At 31.2% G+C, this 21,336-nt stretch overlaps 1 protein-coding gene across 1 annotated transcript in view; it reads left to right on the forward strand.

The window, feature by feature from the left end:
- The first annotated feature begins 5,921 nt into the window (after positions 1 to 5,921).
- The window catches only part of LOC100167703 (alpha-protein kinase 1-like), a 56,601-nt gene continuing 41,186 nt past the window's right edge, over positions 5,922 to 21,336 (forward strand). The window contains exon 1 of the mRNA XM_008189151.3: positions 5,922 to 6,739. The gene's annotated coding sequence lies outside the window, so the exon portion shown is untranslated. The remainder of the gene's footprint in view (positions 6,740 to 21,336) is intronic.

Here is a 21,336-nt window from a genome sequence, read left to right on the forward strand (position 1 = left end):
GTTAAATAACGGAAAAAAATAGTAGAAGGCTTATTATCAAATAAATTATTACAAAAAAAAAAACTGTTTGTTGCAGGTTGCAGGTCATTGCGCGGGTCTATTATTAACTTGTCATCTTAAATTTGAACTAAAAATAAGCTGAAGATTATTGCACTATTTCGTTTACATCCAACCATTACTAATTTAAGAGAACTGACATTTTAATAATATTAAAAAAAATCCTTATAATATATAAATACCTAAATATAGGTCTTCTGTATTAACTGGAATATACACTAAAATATTGTGGTCAAAATACGATTTTACTAATCGCATTACTATAATATTCATCCTGAATTATTTATTTAATGACAATACTAACCGTAGCGCCGTCAAACTAACGTGGATAATGGGTATACAAAATAAATAGGTAATTGAAATAGTATAACGACAACTGATTTAATATAGACATGGTTAATGCAATACTTCCTTTCTCGGCGTATACAATATATTTAATACAATATATATTATCCCAACAGCCGTTGTTATTTAATGTGTACCTATTACAAAACTGATAAAAACCGACCGATTATAGTTTATAGGTACGAACTTTTTTTTGCAAATTATTATTTTTTATTTAAAAACATTTCCGGTAAATTAATATTTTCCTGTAGACTCTAAAATTACTGGATCGTTATCAATAAAAGTAATATTAATAATATATTCGTTGTATTTGATTTTGATACCTTATTTTTCAAACCCAACAACGGTAGTTAGAGAGAACTCTATAGCTTCCGTTATAGGGGTCATAATAATTTCTATCAATCACACAAAGATTTTGTTTCAGAAATCAGAAGTAAAATATGTTTTTGCTTACCTATATAAATGGTTATTACTGGTTACAAATTATAATTATTATAACTATTATAATTAGTAGAAAAATTTACCATATGATTATTATTTATTATTTTAGTTTTTCCTATGATTTAAAGTTCTGTCGTTCTTGAGATGAGTCAGTCAGTGAGCGTTGGCATCGAATAGAACACTCAAAGTCAAAAGGCTTTTTCATTCAAGTAACAATTTCATTGTATCAAGTAAATTCTAGTCTTTCTATTTTCACTTACATTTTTTTTCCATATTTAACAACTACAATTAAACAAATACACTTTTCCCCAACTTTTTTTTATTTAAAAAAAAAACCCATGGATTTTATTGTCATGGGTGTAGTACTACGGCCTGTGGTGTTGTGCATGTTGAGACAGTTCGTGCTTTTTCTACCTATTAGGGTACTCATCAGATACGTATGGTCGTACGGTCAATATAAACACCTATACGGGGTGTATCTTATGCCATTATGTACGCGGGGTTTTTGAACGATTATTGAACGATTATTGAACGATGATATGGAATTTCGTTAAAACAAAAAAAGACATGTTTCTTAATTTTTAACAAGACATTTTTTTATAACAATTTCAAAATATTTAAACACGCAGGTGTACCAATAGCAAAATCAACTTTATTTTTTCAAATAGAATCCACTATATTTTTTAATGGATTCTGGTAAAGCTTTTTTTTCTGAAAATTTTTATAGTAAAATAATCAATTTTGGTTCACTAGTTTATTAACTATGGTCCTATAAATATTTGTAAAACATTTACATCAATAGGTACTTTTAATTGAAATAATAATTGGTATAGGTTTAATTTATAAGAGCTAAATAATTTTTTTCTTATAACTACCTTTTGATACGATCAAATAGTTGAATCAGTAATCTAATAGCACTCAAAAAAAATCATAAACAAAATTATTGGCAAACATAGTTCATTATTTTAATTTTAACATACGATCATAAAAATCACTGTTATTATTTTAATTTATTATTATAATCGTTATTAATTGCTTTACATTTTTTTCATCACAGTTATTTTCTTACAATATCATAAATTTGGATTCTTTATGATTCTATATAGATTCTATATTATAATGTTTGTGACTACAATAAACAATAACACGATAAAAAAAAAAAAGTAAGTACAATAATTTTATTATAAGGCCTACGTGGTAGCCATCTTCAAAACAGGTTATGGTACATAATATGAAGGGCTGAAAATCACTCATTATATTGACTCCCCAACCAGAATACTGTTCTGCACAAAACCCATCGTGACCAATGTCTCCGTATATTCATGCGATATATTATAATAGTGTTGGCTTATTGGAACGAATCCCTCCTACAACAACACAAAATATACTGATACAAAAACATGTTGTTCTGCAGCATATAGTTTGTGTAAACTTATATTTCGTGATTTATCTACTTTTCTGTTATTGGACTTTCTATACATTAATATTAAATAATATATTATACCTACCTACATTTATTATACGAAACACGGAATAAAATGTATCTAGTTAGTACCTATATCTAAATAGCTACGTAGTGCAATTGAATCCAAAACATGTACACACATAGATCAAGAAATCACGCATATATATATTATATGGCTATATATTATATTATATATGTTATACACATGCAAAGAAATCGTACCTACTATATTATATATTATAATGTCTATTGAAAATTATGAAGAGAAAAATATGTAATTTTTTATACTGCACCTCTGAACTGCAAATATTATAATATATCATAATATCACCAATATAAGTACCTACATATAACAAAAGTAATGAAAACATCTCTGTCGAATGCTGTTGACACGATATCTAGTATCTACGTATATATAATATAGGTACTATAGCTGTCTCGCCTGGCGTTGTCCGTGCCAAACATTTGATTTGTTTCTAAAATATATTTGTAAAAAAATGTATATATGCCATGTTTATATACTTCTTATAATAGTAATATTATATGTAACCAATGGCAACAATTCATAAATAAACAATAATAAATTCTTTTTTTGTGATTTGAAAAAAATGCATGTTTAAACTACACAAAACTTAAACTACACTATATAAATATCATATTATCAATAGGTTAAGACGCTTTTTTCGTGCATAAGTATTATAGGTTTGATTTTTGTTTAGAGATCTGATCTCCCTCCCGCCAAAAAAGTTATGTACCTATACGCCAGTGATGTAAAGTGTAATGCGAAGTACCTACAGTATACATCAGTACCCATACCTAAAACCTAATAAAAAATAATAACGCTCCTATAATTATAATATTATTATAAAACTTTTTATCTTGAATAATAATCAACACGACTTTTTGTACTGTTATACTTGTTATAAATATAGCCATATAGGTTTATGGGTATGTATAGTTATGTACATATATAAATTTAATTTTTATGTCAATTTTTATTTGTAACAGAGCGTACAACTTTTATAGGTATTCAATTAACTGCAATAATATAATAATTGTTATTTATTTATTGTTAATTCTACAATATACTCAAACAATTTATTAATAAAGCCTGCAAAATGCGTGCGTGTACGTCTATGTGTGTATGTCTCTGTGTGTGTGAGCGATTCACAACCAAGTCTATCGTCCTCGTGTTTCTGAAATTTAGTACATTTAGGTATAATCCTATATGAAATTTATAGAAATACCTAACATAATAAATAAAATCAATGATGTTTAAATTTTTCATAAATAATTATAGCTATACCCAATAGGGAATAAAGTACAAAATAAAAATATATCGACATTAATTAATAGACAATTAAATTACAAAGGCACCTAGGTTAGGTTAGGTTAGGTTAGGTAAGACTCTTAGGACCTTAACTGGTGTAACTTTAAATGTTTTAGGGCCATCATAAATTCTTAACAAGTATTATGTGAATGAAATAACAATTGAAGCAAAGATCCATTATAAAATAATGTAATCCATCTCATAAGAAATTAATTTAATATGCAAAATATTGTTGTATAAAGTATCATAATCTCTGACAAAATCTACAACTTGTACCAATATTAAACAAGTGTAATAAGTTTAAGTACTTTAAGGTGGTGTCAAAAAAATTAGAAACGTTTATAAATATTACTGTTTGCAAATATTTGTATACCTAAAACCTAAACATACCTATAGAGCAATAACACTGCTGCATTAAGTAAAATGTTTAATCACCTCATTAATTATACCATATTATTGCTTATCAGTCCTATAATATTAGACTATATTATAATGACCATTTCCAAACTTATTGATAACTTGTTTAGTACATTTTGAAGCAATACTTGTGAAAAAAAATTGAAAAAAGTACTAAAACACTATAACCAGCTATTGTTAAACCACCTTAACCATGATCATTAAAAATTGTATAAGTTCCATTTTTGTTATAAATAAGCATGCTACTAGATATTTTTTTTACTGCACTATATCTAAAAATATATCATTTATGATTCTCAAATCACCCTTGCATATGAAACTAGTAGCATTCTACATGTTTAACCTAAGTTTTTTTTAGACCAGGAATAACTTCCACATTCGAACTACTTGCAGTTATTGTATACAGCCTACTTGCAGGTTAAATAGATAAATAAAAATGATTATTTAAATTTTAATGACTTAAATTTTCATTAATTTTCAACAACACTATAAAATTATGTGCAGTAAACCGGTGAAATAATACATGATTAGGTACTTATATATAGGTAGGTACACGTACATTTTATTATATTAGACCTATATGAATCTATGATACCGAATATAGCAGTAGGACGTAGATAAATGTAATAGTACAGACTATATATTTTAAAAGTTTATAATACCTATATAATAGGTATATTATATAATATTCAATAGAACACATTTTTATTTTTTGCTTACAATACACATTTTTTTTATAAATATAGTTATTACTACCTCCTAAAACAGGGGAAAACATTTTCTGAGGTTCTGTTAATCAATGGTCTCCCCTTCACGTGATTTATGTTTGTACCTATACACTTTTCTATGTTATCCTTATTGCTTATTGTTTTTATTGTAAGCAGATTGAATATATTTGAATAATAAAAAAAAAGGTATTTCTACATAGGATATATGCGTGAAACGTGAACAAAATAAATATTCCTCAAAATTCAAATTTCCATATAAAAATATATACTTTTGAATTCCATAAAATAGGTAAACTATATTAAATGCTCATTATTTATGCATATAGGTAATACACTAATACCTATTAGGTATATAATATTATGTTTATTTATATAGGTTACCTATAGATACTACTAACATGTTGTGAGCCATGAAACCCCCACATACACAGAAGTTGCTGAATAATTTCACACTATTTGTGGCTTACAAGTTAGAACAGTATAAAATAGTACATAACATTATATTATAAAGTGTGTCTCAGCAACCACCGGCTCATCGTCGTGAGCGCAGGTCGTATTTTATTATTATTAACAAGTGAGCATAATAGCAAAAAACTAACAAGAAATAGGGACCCACGCGAACACGTAAAAAGCGCGAGCGCTCACCACCGGCGTCGGCGGTGCACTGCCGGGTGCCAACCGCGGGTTTGGAGCGTCGCGGTCGTCCTTCGGGGGCTTCCTCTCACCGGCACCACCGACGCCGCCACCGCGGGCAGCACCGGCAGCACGCGGCCGTCGCGGACTTCGCGGGCGCTACGGCGTCGGCGCCGCGGCAACTCGCGCGGCGGCCAACCCGTCACCGTGCCCCACTGCCGGGTGATCCGGGCGCCGCCCCGTTTCGCCCCGCTCGCCGTGAGCCGGCCCCGCCCCGCTGCCTTCTCCCCCACCACGCGCCGAGACGACGGTGTACACTCCTACGCCACCACCACCGGCCACTCTTCCTCAACGTGAGACACCACGCCGCCGCCTCCTCCGGTCTTCGTAACTGGGCCACCGTGCGAGCGAGAGAGATGAGTCGCGTGTCACCCGTGCGGCGGAAAGCAAAAGTGTACGACAGCGGCGGCGGTGGCGGTACCTCGGCCGTTTGTTGCGGTTTATACCGCGTGCGTGTACGCGCTCTCGCTCGCGTATAATATTATTATTATTATTGTAATACTGTAACTGACCGCGCGCGCGCCGCTAACGTTATTTTTTCGCGCTACTCGGCCCGAGTGGGATCGCTTCGGACGGACGGACGGACCGACGGACGGACGAACGAACGGGCGGCTGGTGGGGGGAACTCGTCGGTAACGGTGGCGGTGGCGGCGGCGGTCGACGAAGACGCGCCGGGCGAAACTGGGTTGTCCTCCGGCCCGGCAGTGGAACAGACGCATCCGATACGCGAACAACACTCTCTCGACGTCGCGGCACACTACGCACACGACGCGCGACGACGGTCATAATAGTTATATAGGCAGTAATCGCGAATAATATCGATCGTCGTCAGATCGTTAGAATATCGGACCGCGCAGTGATCGTATAAACCTCACGGGTGTAATATTTCGTTTGTGTGAATTTTATAAGAAATAATAATAATTAATAATATCATCATTATTATTATTTATTATTTTATCGTTGGTTTATCGTTGTACAGTAGTAGTTGTTATCGATATTGTTTTCGTGTGATTTCATTTGTTTGTTCGTATTCTTTTTATCACATCTCTCGTTTTACCATTTTTGTCGATCGATCGGCGAACAAAAAACGTTTGGTGTTTTTGTGCCGTCCACTGCGACATGGCCACGCGAATGCTAATATTAAATATTTGTTACGTGACGGCCGTTTAAACTTTTGAAGTGTCCAAGTGTGTTCCGCGTGAGGATAAAACGACGCCACTGCCGCCGCATTTGCTGCTCAGCCGACACTTCACCGATCATCGGGTAAGAATATTTTTCCTTTAGCCGTTAGGTTATAATTTATAATATTAATATATTGTTCCTATAAATACTATTATTTGGAAACGCACTGCTAGGCATCAATTATATAAATTATAAATAGACTAAACAATATAATTTTATTTGAAAATAAAAATAAGATAAAAATTCATAAAAATCCATAAGTTTTCTCCTTTTTTTTTTAGAAAATATGAAATAAATATGTGGAAAGAATACATTTTATTAAGTGTGTATAGTTAGGTATCTAAATGTCTATTTAAAGTTAAAACCCACAGAAAAAAAATTTTTTTACCTATTTTAAATAAAATATTAATTTGAAAAAAAATCATTTTTTTTCTAATAAATAATATTTACGTATAATAATGTTATTATTATTATACTTTATATGTATAGGTCCCTATTATTATAAAAATTATAAATATAACTAAAATGATAAACTTTTTTATCAAATTGTTTACTATGAATTAAATAGGTAGATGTATTATAGTCCTTATTGTTTTCTGAATATTACCGAGGAATATAATATAATATTATCTACCTATTTAATTAATTAAATTTTAACTTCATAATTTTTTATAATTATATAGGTACCATGAACAATATATAATTTTGTGTTATGCATCATAATACTAAGAATTGTATCCTAATTAGATATAAATAGGTACTTCTATAATTCACTGTTTATTTGTTGAGTACAAAATTCTCTATAAAAATTTAAAAACAGTAATTTATGATTATAAAACATATGTTATATTTCTATTTCATAACGTAGGTACCTACCTATATCTATATATAAATCGTGATTTGATAAATATATTAAGTAATAAAATAGTAAATAGTAAAATATATTTTTAAATACTATTTAAATGATTTAAATGATTTAAATGTATTAAATACAATTTATAATATATATATCCTATTTCTCTGTAATATATCAAATGTAGACATTTTCTTCGACATTTTCTAATCAAACCGAAGTTGGTATATATTTTGTAATGTATCGTTACTATAATTACTATTTTATATAGACTGTGAATAAAAACCAGAAAATACCCATGTTTATTTAATATAATATACCAATAAATTAAACACCTTTAAAATAATACATTATAAATACCTAATGATAAAGATGAGAGCTGACGCTATAAGTATACCTACGCGCAGGTACCTATTAAAATTCAGATGAGCAAATTTAATTTGGCAGAATTTTCTATATAATTTAAAAGTGTAGAACCGATATCACTTATCACTACGTATAATATAATATACCTAATAGGTAAATTCATCGAGTTGTTATAGATATTTAATTATGAAAATCAATTTGTTATAATTTAAAGTAGGTAGGTATAGAGAACCTGCATAGAGAACCTATAACGATAGCCGCTGTGTATACTTAAAATAACGTCAATCTATTTAGGTAATCATATCATATGATACTATTTTTGAGGAAAACGCGCATAATCGGTACTTTATTATTATACATTGTCGAGGTTTTTCTCTTACTCCCCATCACTTTTTGTTTCGTTGACCGAGTTTTCTCATCCGAATTCACTTTTCCCAATCGTTATTGTTCCCTGTTGTCTCCATTCTTATTCACGCGGTTCTTTTGTGTCACGAATGATTGATTACTTTTTTCGTTACACATCTCGTAGAAAAAAAAAAATAAGAATAAGAATAAAAACCACAAGCGTATTGAAGAAGCCGAAAAAAAGAGCAAACTCTGTTTCGTAATAATATACGTATAATCCACCGCGCGACTATATACGTCGTTGCACACAAAGAACAATACCGATTTACCGCGACATTTTCGGTCACATTTATAAATTCTTCACGAAAATATTGTTCTCCTCGCATAATATAAAAATATATACCTATATAGTGCATTGTATATAAAACGCGATATCTCCCGTGGTTGTGCAACAGGACTCGATTTTTTCCGCACGGCCGCTCCCAAACGGCACGTTTCTTGTTCGACTTTGCGAGATCGGCTAGCGCGTGGCATTGTTTATACTTTATGTAAAATGCCGACGAGTCCATCCGCGAGCGTATATATACATACCACGCGGAAAGAGACGAAACGTATACCTAGGTATGGGTTAGGTCAGGTTATCCTCGTAGGTACAGTGAGAAATAAAATGATACATTATTATTAAAAAACATTAGCACACTAGGGGGTGGGGGGGTCATTGTTGGACGTACATTGTATGTGAGTTGTACTATACGTGACCGGATCGGGTTTCACGATTTACGCGAGCCAAACTTATGATACAATATTCCCTGAATGTTATAAAATGAATGGAAGAAACAAATAAAGACTTAATGAACACGATGATCCATCGCGTGCCCGTAGTATTATAATATTATATTATATCGCTTTACTATAATATTCATTGAATAAAGCCATTATATTTTATTTTATTATACAAGTATAAACAAATAAACAATAATAAATATAAATATATAAATATGGGTTACCGTGTCTATACGTCTATACAAACGAGGCATTGTTCTTGGTTTCCATCTCGGTGTGCCCCTATCATAATCCAGACCGATCGGGGTTAATGATCGCCCGTTATTAATACGGCGCGTACCTAACCGTAAGCAACAAGTAGTGTATTATAATATTATTATGACGTCTCTCTAGAGGAAACATTAATTTTGCTGCCACTACTGCAGTCATTGTGCGGTTGCCCAATCGATTTCTCGTTGCGTAGGTACCTACTCGGCTGGCCACCGTTTCGAAATTCGTCAAAATAATAGTACCAACAACAATAATTCGCGTAATAATCATTTCGTGTCAATTCGGAACAAATACTTATACCAATAGGTATACTATCTAATATTATTATATTAATAGTGATAATAATGTTATCATTATTATTGTCATGCGCAAACAATTGGAACGTTTTTCAACATTTTCTTCTGCCACTGAGTGGAGAGAAAAACATCATATAGGTATATATAATCACCAGCCACGCGATGGTTATCGCGAGTTTCGATTGTACACGTGTATATATATATATAATATATATAATATTATATATAAATAATACCTCCGGGGCGACGCACGAAACAATGGTTAATCCGATACCCGCGCCCACCTCGCCTGCGACGTCGGAAGCTCTTCTTTTACGTCGTGTACTTGTAATTACGACATTATTTATTCTCCCGCGATGTGTGGCGAGTGGATAATTTCCACGCAGAGTCGTGGTTGTCTCGAAAATGTTATTAATATTAATAATAGGTAGGTAGATATATATATATATATATGTATGTATAAATTTATCTACTTTTTGAATATTATTCGTGGATTGCGCGGCGCATGTGAATCAAAGTCGTCAAAAAGTAAAAACGATATTCTGAAATACTCCAGTAAACGCGTATTATCAATTAACTTTACAGAGTTGTACATAATAATATACAATACAGTACATATTATTACATCATATTTTATGCGTTTTCTCACTAATAATACTGTATAGCAGGTTATCTGTGTTGGTTGGTGTTGTTGGTTGGTGATCTGTATAGTGTATAAAATATATATATATATACTTTTTAGCGGATGAGAACTAATTTTAATACCAACAATGAATTAGGTACGCGTAAAGACTAAAATTAAGGTTAAACCATGAACATTATAATAATATCATCGTGAGACGGTGTATAAGATTATAGTGTACAATATTATTTTTGTAGCAAATCGTCACTTACACCACCGTTAAAATATTACTATAACGTCCGCATTAGGTCATGTTATTAGTATAATGTTATATAAATATTAGCTGGTAACAAAAATAATATTTATTGTGGTACCTACTTAATGATTTTTAATAATGATAAAAAAAAATATCGCGTCAACTGAGTAACTGAGTTTTTTTAACGTTAATCTTTGGGTCGTACAAACAACGAAGTAATAATAAAATAATTGTAAGAGTTTATAGAATCTCAACTCCGAGTACTTATAATATGTACCTATGTCCAAAGTGAAATAATATAAACGCGATGAATCTGTGTCCACAAAAGAGCTGTCAGTCCTGTGAGTATAGAATATGATGCTTAAGACAATAACGAGTATAACAATCTAATTCATTTGTCAGGATCTATTCATCTTTTGGGACACGTTATACTTAGCTAGAATAATAATAATATATATGTCAAGTCATTATGTCATACTAGGAAAATTAGTTTATTCATACGATACGTACGGCCACATGTAGGCATATAATACGTGCAGCTGAATATTTCCAATATAGGTACCTATATAATATGTGTAATAGGCGTCAGGCATACTGGAAACTAAAAAAAATAAGACGTCCGAGACGGTGACCGACAGAGTAACCGAAAGAGAGGAATAATAATAATAGTAATAACAGTATAATATTCGATTCTAATACGAGATAATATTCTATTTTCAAAAGCACATTACCAATTCACAGGATGGTAATTTTTAGGTCACAGACTACGAGTAAGTACCGATATATATATATATATAAGTACCCACAATGCGTATTATTTTTCCGATATTATAATAATATATACACACACGCGACCGATCGATTGCACCGATCGGCATTATAAAAACTAAATCTATATATAATATAAAGATATATATACACGAGTATCTGGCTCGCGTGTAGATGATAATTTTGACAGTAGGCGGCCGTTGCATTATTGTCATAATCGGACAATGTGATGTCTGAAAAGTAAATCGTTTATAGATGAAAAACGTCAAAAATAAAAGAAATCGGTAGATATGGCATACGCCTACCAGCTACCTATATGTATAAAGAGAATAAATTTAAGCCATTCCGAAACAACAGTTAAAGCCAGTACTCTAACCACACGTGCCATAACCACGTGATTTTCGGGATATAGGTATACGGTATTACGGGCGCGCATATAGGTACTTCTTAAATTTTTTCTCGCATTACCCTAAATCGTAATTATAGGTACACCGCGCAGATTCGAAAAATACATATACACACACTATGTTACCTGTGACGTCACTTCATCGACTTGCATGAAATTCAAATAATAGGTATAAATAGATACAGCTAAACGTTATATACACACACACACACACACACATATATATACATATATAAGTATATAAGACATAGCATATAATACCATAATATAATGTATGTAATATTATATACGCGTATTATATATAATGTCAGTGGTAAGAGGTAGGACACGTGGAGGAAATAAAATGTGTTAAAAAAAATTGAAATCGACGAAATCGAAAGTGTTACAGATTGGTTCCGTTACGTAATCACGTCTATTATATATTATTATATGTATATATATATATATTGTTTGCCCATCGCGGTCGTTTAGGTACGGCACAAAACGAATGAAAAACTAGGGTTTTCCGGGTTACGACTAACACTTCTGTTATATTATATAGGTAGTATCCGTGAACGTTAATAATTTCGTAATAGCTATTATTGACGAAAAAAAGAAAAAAGTAAAAATAATATATAGGTTGGTATAGTTAAAGAATCTATTGCCAATATAACATAACAGTATTGTATGTGATTCTCAATTGTCGTCACCGTGTGCACTTTAGATAGACATATTGTATACAGGGTGATTAATTTAATTGTATATGCTACACTATACTTATCTAATTCAATAAGTTTATATTAAGTTTGAACTTTTACATATATATAGAACACTATAACTCAGCTATATCTACACGTTAATTATAAACAATAAATTAATTTTATACTTATTTTTATCATCATTTTTTTTATTACCTACCTATTAATAATCTCTATTTTTGATTTTTCATAATCGGCAACAAATAGTTTTTTGTTAATAAGTAATTGATTTCTTTTTATATTAATATAATAGCGTGAAAAGTTTAAATGAGTGGTTTAGTATATAGCTGGTATAGTAGGTATATAAACTTTAATTTTTTGATCCAGGCCATCTAAACTTTAAAAACTTATATTATAATCAATTAAAAAAAATGTATTTGAAATCCGGTATTAATACATCTGCATGCGTTATAAGAAATGTATATACTGCTTTTGCAGATTATGCCTTTTTATATACCTAATGTATATTTATCATTTGCAGATTATATTAAAAACAAAAGGACTACCTAAAGGCTAAAAGTAAATTAAAAACCCAAGAAAATTATTAATTGTTACATATTTTGGAACATAATAAACTATTAAAAGAAATATTGACATTTTTATTTTTCAATGAATATAATTTCTACAAAAACTAAAACTATTTGGCTGAATCATCAAAAAAAATGTCTATATTATAAAATGTAATTTTTGTTAGTACGTTTATTGATATAGTTACCTATAAAGAAGTTAACGAGTTCATTATAATGTATGTAAATGACACTTATCAGTTAAAACTGGTGGTTGGTTGGCAAGACTAGTGAGAATTATAGACTATAAGAGGTAGGTATAAAAAATATTATGTACTGTATAATAGCTGGTTATAAACTATATTATGACATATTCATACGAACAAATTTTTGTATCAAAAACACAAAAAATGGCTATTGTTACATTTTAGATTTGCCTACAGTTAAATGGATCACCCGTACACATACTGTATAAATTGTGTAAAGCTATACACACAATGATATATTCTTTACGAAATCGTAGCATATAATATTAATGATATGCTATACAACGCGTAGTGTATTATAATATATACAGATATAGGTAAACGTACTCGACGTCATTCGGCGTACGATATAGGCATATAGGTATATAGGTAGGTACATCGATTAGTTACAGCGGTATAGGTATATAATATAATATAATACAGATCATAATAATAATATATATAACGTAAACATGTATAGTGATTTTATTTTGTAAAAACCTCGTAAACCGACTAGACGGTTGCAAATTATTTCGCTTTCGCCTTAATTGGACGAAAGGAATGTTTCGCAAACTGTATCAAATCGAATAGCGTGGACGTTTTGCACTTGTGTTGTTATTACTATTATCATTATCATTATCAGACGTGTCGAAAGTTTCACGTTCCCATATTATATGCATACGATGCTCGTTCGCGATGCTGATGATAATAATAATAATAATAATAGTAATAACAACAATTATTATCGTTATTATTATGGGTTTATAGTCGGATAACATATTATTATTATATTATAATTTTTGAAAATTGGTATATTGCCGTTTTGTTCGTAATGACTAATGTTTGGTACTGCAGCAATATAATATACCTAATACGTATATAGGTACGTCGCGCAATAATATCAATAATGATATTGTGGTGTGTATAGTATATCGCACATGTTCCACGAGCACTATTATAATAGATATAAATGTATATATGTACGTCTGCAAGGCGTCACTGTTGTCTTTACGCGCATTATTGCATATTATTATTATAACACATACTTGTACGTCGGTGGTACGCGTTTATATTATACATATTATAGCCATAAACGTGTACGTACTTGACTGTAACGCACGTGGACACGTGCACCGTAGTACAATCTCGGCATTATAATAATAATATATATGTGCCTACTATATTACATAGTACCTATATATTCGTAAATTTATTTACACACTACATTTCAGCTGATGGTTACAGTTACACGTATTGTATTATTGTGTTGATCCCTCGGGCAGTCGTAATTTCACAGCCAATTAGAGTTAAAAAAAAAAAAATAAATAAATAATAAAATAACAGCAAAATTATTGTTGTCATTGATATTCAAATGAGATTCCCAAAAACTGGTCCCGACCGGGTGCACGCAATTATACTTCGTGTATAATATGTATAATATACTTACTCGCGTTGATTGATATATATATATATATATTATATTACTTATATTTCTCTATGTGATATATTAAACTAATAAAAATAAGTAAGATTTTATAATAATCATCATGATATTATCGATGTCACGATGCTATTATAATTATTTGGCAGCGGTGGTTGTCGCGAACAATATTATAACGAATTTATATTACATATTAGATATAAATATTTAATACATTACACGGGACTATAGCACGCGCGCTGGTCCATGACCGAATGCAATATTAAAATAATCATTATATTTTTTGAGTTATGACAAATGACAATAAAAACGCCGTATGATATAGGTACAAATATTAGTATCATTACCACGCCCGATGTTCTCATTAACACCAAATCGTATAAGCATAATAGTGTATAGACATAATTATATAGTATTATGTATTATATATAGCTATTATATGTTTTGCTGTTTTTTTTTTTTTAATTTCTTATTCAAAAATTTAAAATCAGTATTTATAATAATTAACAACACAATAAATAAATATGATGATATATAACAATATGTAACGGTAGATTACATCTTGATGAGCGAAGCTATCCATTGACAGTATCCTCCAGAACATAATTTTGATTAAATTAGTAAATCATGACACTATGGACACTGCTCTATACTGCAGCGTCGTTTGAGATGACGTGATGGATGTTTTGAGGTTAGGACAAATTCTTTGCATATCACATAATAATTATTATTAATATTACTATCATTTCAGTATTCATACGATAAGCACACATGTATAATATATCAATAAATATCCTGTGGCCTATGGTGTTTACCGGATATCGGTTATAATATACCAATATAATATATCCTATGCCCTATATGGTGTTTACCGGATATCGGTTATAATATATATATTATGCGTATATATACAGGTAGATACACGTCAGTTTTGCCAGGGACTGGTTTTCACTGTATTTTGACAGGGGCGTAGGTATTCGAGATGTAAATCGAGCTACCGGTATTAAAATATTTATTATAAATGTGATTATATGAACACCAGGTATCGAACAGAAAAATATTAGCATAAAACGGCCGATTGATCAGCAACGCGACTTTCAGTTTCACCAGGTTTGATCGATCGATGTCCGGTCCATTCATCTTTGATCCAATTTACTTATTCCGAATAGGTGCCGAGCAGATAGAGATAGAAGAAAAAAAGAGATAATCGTATGTAAAAATATATACATTTACGCCGAACCCGTGCTTTTGTTCATATTTGTTGCTGGTCGTTGGCCCCTTTATAGTGATATAGAGTTAGATCATAATAGGATCGACCCGGGCGCTATATGTAGGTATATACACTATATTATGCTAATGGACGACTAATAGAACGAACGCATATATACTTATACGTTATTCAAACTCTTACCTATATCTATATGTCATAAAGATATATATATACCTATATTATAATATTATGCGCCAGGAACGAGTCTTATTATATGTCAAACATATCATAAATTATTGTTGTAAAATAGAATTTATAAAAACTGAGCTCCAACAAGGTTTGTCATGTCCAATACACATAATATATCATGTGTTCCTATACGATATTATTATTTAGGCATTGATTCTACTGCAGCGGGCAATAACATTATAATACGAATACGCGCTTCAGCTTCTATCACCACCCTGTCTCCCTCTCCTTCATATTAGCTATTAAAACTACTGCCGTTATATTATACATGCGATGTATCATTCATATTTATAATAGGTACTACATAATGTAGCATGTACAATAATAGGTACTAGATACGAATATACGATTACCTATATGATATATCATCTGCAGGGGCAGCGAATTTCTTCACTACTGTTATTTTTTACACTTGCGTATTATTATATATGTATATATCTAATAAGAACTCGAGATGTGATTAACTAATGGGTCACATGTGTTATTATACATTTATTAAACAACTGCAGCACTAATAAACAGTGCAAGACATTATATTTTGATCTTTACAAATTTGATACAGTTTTGTGTAACTCACTGCAAACAGGTATACATTATTACATACCTGTCATGCGTGGTTGTTGTGTACATTGACTCGTTGAAGGTAAACAAATTATTATGATTTTGTATATTTTTTTTTTTTTATAAACACTATTATGCTATTAGATATTTATCATATTATGATGTTTACCTTATCAGCCCACAGTAGCTAGTCATCCAGTAAAAATATTAACTGTTTCAAATGTATGTTCCACTGCACCGTCGTCCGTCGATATATTGGAGATATTTAAAGTCGTATTTATACCTATATATTATAAATGTTTATAATTTATATTATATATAATATATATATATATATAAATATAGGTACGTATAACGACAGAGTTTTAAATTTTAACCGCACGAATATAAAACAATAAATCTAAAAATTACTTTATTATTCAATTGAATTTAAGTTATAAAAGAAAACTTACAAATTATTACTTTTATGGTAAATGTTATGTATATTATATATTATTAAATGTAGGTATACATATATACCTACCTATCTGAGTGTGCGTTTTTTTACAACCATTTACATTATATATATTATATATGCGTTTAAACGATCTAAAAATTCTTTGCACTGCAGAGCAGTGTTATATATCATCACAAACTTAATTTTATTTTGCGGAATTTAAAGTATTATAATATAAAATTACAAAAAAATTTAAATACCTAATTATTATAAATTTTAAAAGTGCTTTTTAATTCTGCAATCATTCAGCGTTGCTGGCGTTTAAGTCTTCAGCACCTCTCCCTTTTATAACGGGTGTAGCTTAAAACTGGACTATGCGTTATACATAATATAATAGGTACTATATAATAGGTACTAACGAATATTCTAACACGTCTTGTCGCGTTACGTAACAGTAATTACATATTAAATATATGTATATATATGTACCCCGCAGTAACAAAAAAAATGACACCAGTGACCGGTCGCCCCTCAAAATATTTCGTATCTTGGAATAAACATTTGGTTCAATCACGGCCTTGGGAACGATGACGTATCTACACATTACCTTAAACGAACGAAAGATGTTGTCTTAATAATATTTATGCACCGTTGATTGAAAATCGATATCAAAAACAAAATATTTTTTTTTACATTATTATCATTACCTATATGTGTCATTAACCGTTTACAGATAATAGGTACATATGACGAGTAATAATAACGTGTGCGATGATTGTGTAAATATTTTTCTTTTATCGTCCTGTACGATCGCATAATAGGAATATGTAGGTATTAAATGATTAATTATAATTTCTCAATGATATCTTTAATTAAAACAAAAAAAATACACACACATACACAAGTACACGCGCGTGTGCGAAACGTAAATTTACGATCGTTATCGGAGAAAAACGTGTGTTGTACCTATATATAGTACATACATACATTATATTGTGCCTGCAGTTGTGTTTTAAAGAAAGTCGTCCGTTTTCGTCTGCAGTACCAATATATATATATATATTTTAAAACGTTTACTTTTAAGAGGTACTTATATATTATATTATATAATACAGCAGTGATACAATTATTTATCCACTACACGCTTTTATACCTATATACCTTACTTCATTCGTCGCTATTTAGATATATATAGATTTATATTATTATCGATCAATTATCGTGCCCATCACTAATCAACTATGCCTACAAGTTAATGGTTATATTACCTATAATTTCGTTCCAGTCCTCGTGATGTTATAAAAATATTTATATAATATACAGTATGTACATACAGTCGTACAGCTGCAGTTGCAGATACATGCCACGCATATAAGGTGTACATATATAATATTGTACCATGCATTGCAGGACCTTCCGCATTGCGGTCTTCGAGTGGTAATTGATTTTCCGACCACCATACACCATATATACAATATAATATATTATATAGCGTGTAACTATTAACTGCGTATATAACCGTGGTTTGACTGCAGAGAAAATACGCGTGTTGTAGACCATGGATATAATATATTATATAGGTATATACAAAGTATATAGTTATTAATTATGATTATAAACATTGCGCACGGCCACAAATCACAATAATATGGTTTAGCGACAAAATATTGTATTCGGCAGATATAATATAGGCAGGTACAGTATATACATATGTATACAGTACAGAGTATATTATACTTTTAATGTTGACGGCGCTGGTCGATTAGGCTCGGTCAGTCTGTTTTACGCCAATAAATCTAACCGCTGGAAAAAAAAATAAATGAAACCCGATGGGGCCCCGTCAACATCAATTAGCTTTAAGTCTTACGTACATATTATATCGGCCTGCCGCATCACGCGCGTTATATTATATAGGTACCTATACCATACGTAGGTACTGCTGGCATTTTTTATTTATTTATTATTATTTTTTTTACTACCGCGTGATGGCGACCGATAGCATATAATATAATATATGATGCGTATAATGTAATGAGCAGCAGCACCATCAACGGCAGCGAATTCGTATTATATATTATATTGGATCACGTACGCGGACACCGACGGTTAGCATTCACGCGCGCGCACACACACATTCGCATATATTCGGATCACGGGCCCTCGCGAGTAATGGAAAAATACATTAGCATCCGCGGTGGATCGCGCGTCGTATATACCGTCATCATGCTATATGTGTATTATAATAATAATATGTATAATATGTGTATACGAAACGTGTTATTACGCGGATTTCGGTATAGATATATATAATATTATAATATAATATATATTTTATCTCGTGACCCATATAACGTGCGTGGTATTGGATTACGAGAAATACGATAGCGCAATGCAAGATTTACGCGGCGGTAGCGGCGGCGGTGGTTTTTTTTTTAATAAAAAAATAAAATGTTAATTTTTTTATACCTACCGATCTTTCGCCGACCGCCACCCAGCGCGAATGTAATTAAGCCGTGGTAAGACTGCAGTCTTGCATCGCGGCATGCGACGGCAGTGCGTCATATTATATTATATAGATTTAATATATAGGTACCTGCACACCGCGACTATTAAACATATATCTATATTATATAGATAGGTACTATACCTTTTTTTTGAGATGAAGTCTTTTGGCTAGGGGTCGAAATGAAACTTATAAGACACTTTTACTTTTACACTTGACAATGTTATCTGTTGGTGTGGTGACTAGGTATATTATAATATTATATATGTACTACATAATAATATGTGTTTATTTAAATGATCTCATAATAGTAGTATAGTTTTCGTACAGAACTTATGTGAAGAATCAAGAATCTACTCTCAGCAATTCAACTATTTGAATAATATGAGTGTATACTACATTGCATTACTACTAAATTACATTCCAATACAAGATACTTTTATAAATTATGATTAAAAAACTCGTTACACTTACACTTTACACCGATAATAGAGGTTCGCTGTAATATTTTATATAAGCAACTATACCTAAATCGTATGGCTACAATAGTGAACATACAAGTCAAATTGTAATAAACTATCGGTTTGCGCTCTGTAATACCTTCGTATTTATGTGCCAAATTTGTATAATATTATGACGTAAGAATTGCCGGAATGGAAAATCAGTGTAAATTTGGTCCAACGGTCAACGATATAACGAATATAATTATTATATATTACTAGATTCACATAAAATAGGAAACACATACAACAATTAATATTCCTATACCTGTCAATAAATTAAATACATTCATTATAATATAATCTTTATAGTTATGTATACAAATCTCAGCGATCTGCAACTATTCACGACAATGTAGTAGCACTAGAAAAATAAAACTGTACAACTTTAATATTTCGGAAAATCCACGAGTCTCCGTTTAAATAAAAAATGCAACCTGTAGGAATGTATGCTATAATCTCATGCCGAGCGCGCAACAGTTTTTTACGACACATATTTTGTCGTCGGCCTGCCCGAGGCGAGAAAAACAGATTTTTTCTCGAAACCAGTTATGATTATCTTAATATAGTTTAAAAGTAATAATATACAATAGGTATTTTCATACTAACTAAATATTGTCGTTGGCGAAGCCAGTCAAATAAAAAGTAAAAAATCCAAAAAGTTGTTTGTCTTATGTTGTCGTGTGTTATATTAGCGGGTGTGATTCGTATTATAAATAATATAAAGTTTTCACAATATATATATAATATATATGTATTGAAAGTATATACATATCATAATTTTATACGCGTACTCGCGCGTATCATATAATTATAGTGGCTGCACTATCTCGACGGGCTGCGACGTGTTGACGTGGTAATATTAATGTCGCCGCCGCGGACGTTTTCTTCTCACGACAAGCATAATAATGTAATATACATAGGTAACGTGAACCGCGTTAATGACAATAACAATAATAACCGCGATATTGTGAAAAAAAAAATAATAAAACTATGCCATCGAAACGTCATCCGCTGCTGATACGACCCGCGCGTTAATAACCAATTAAAATGTCGTCTTTGCGTTCTTCGCCGTCTCCGCGGTCATCGAACGTGTTCATTAATCTCCGACGACGCCGACGACTGAAGTGAGCGCGATTGTCTCTGCTGTCGGTTTGTAATAATATCGTTACAATATTATTATACATAAACATTATTATATTATAATATGATACATACCACGGACGCCGCGTCGTCGATCTCATACTATGTATACACACTTGTCCACAGCAGTCTAAACAACAACAATAATATACCCACGTGCGAAATGTTAAAAAAATTATAAC

Source organism: Acyrthosiphon pisum, chromosome A2 (genome assembly GCF_005508785.2).
Source record: "Acyrthosiphon pisum isolate AL4f chromosome A2, pea_aphid_22Mar2018_4r6ur, whole genome shotgun sequence".
Classification (NCBI taxonomy): domain Eukaryota; kingdom Metazoa; phylum Arthropoda; class Insecta; order Hemiptera; family Aphididae; genus Acyrthosiphon; species Acyrthosiphon pisum.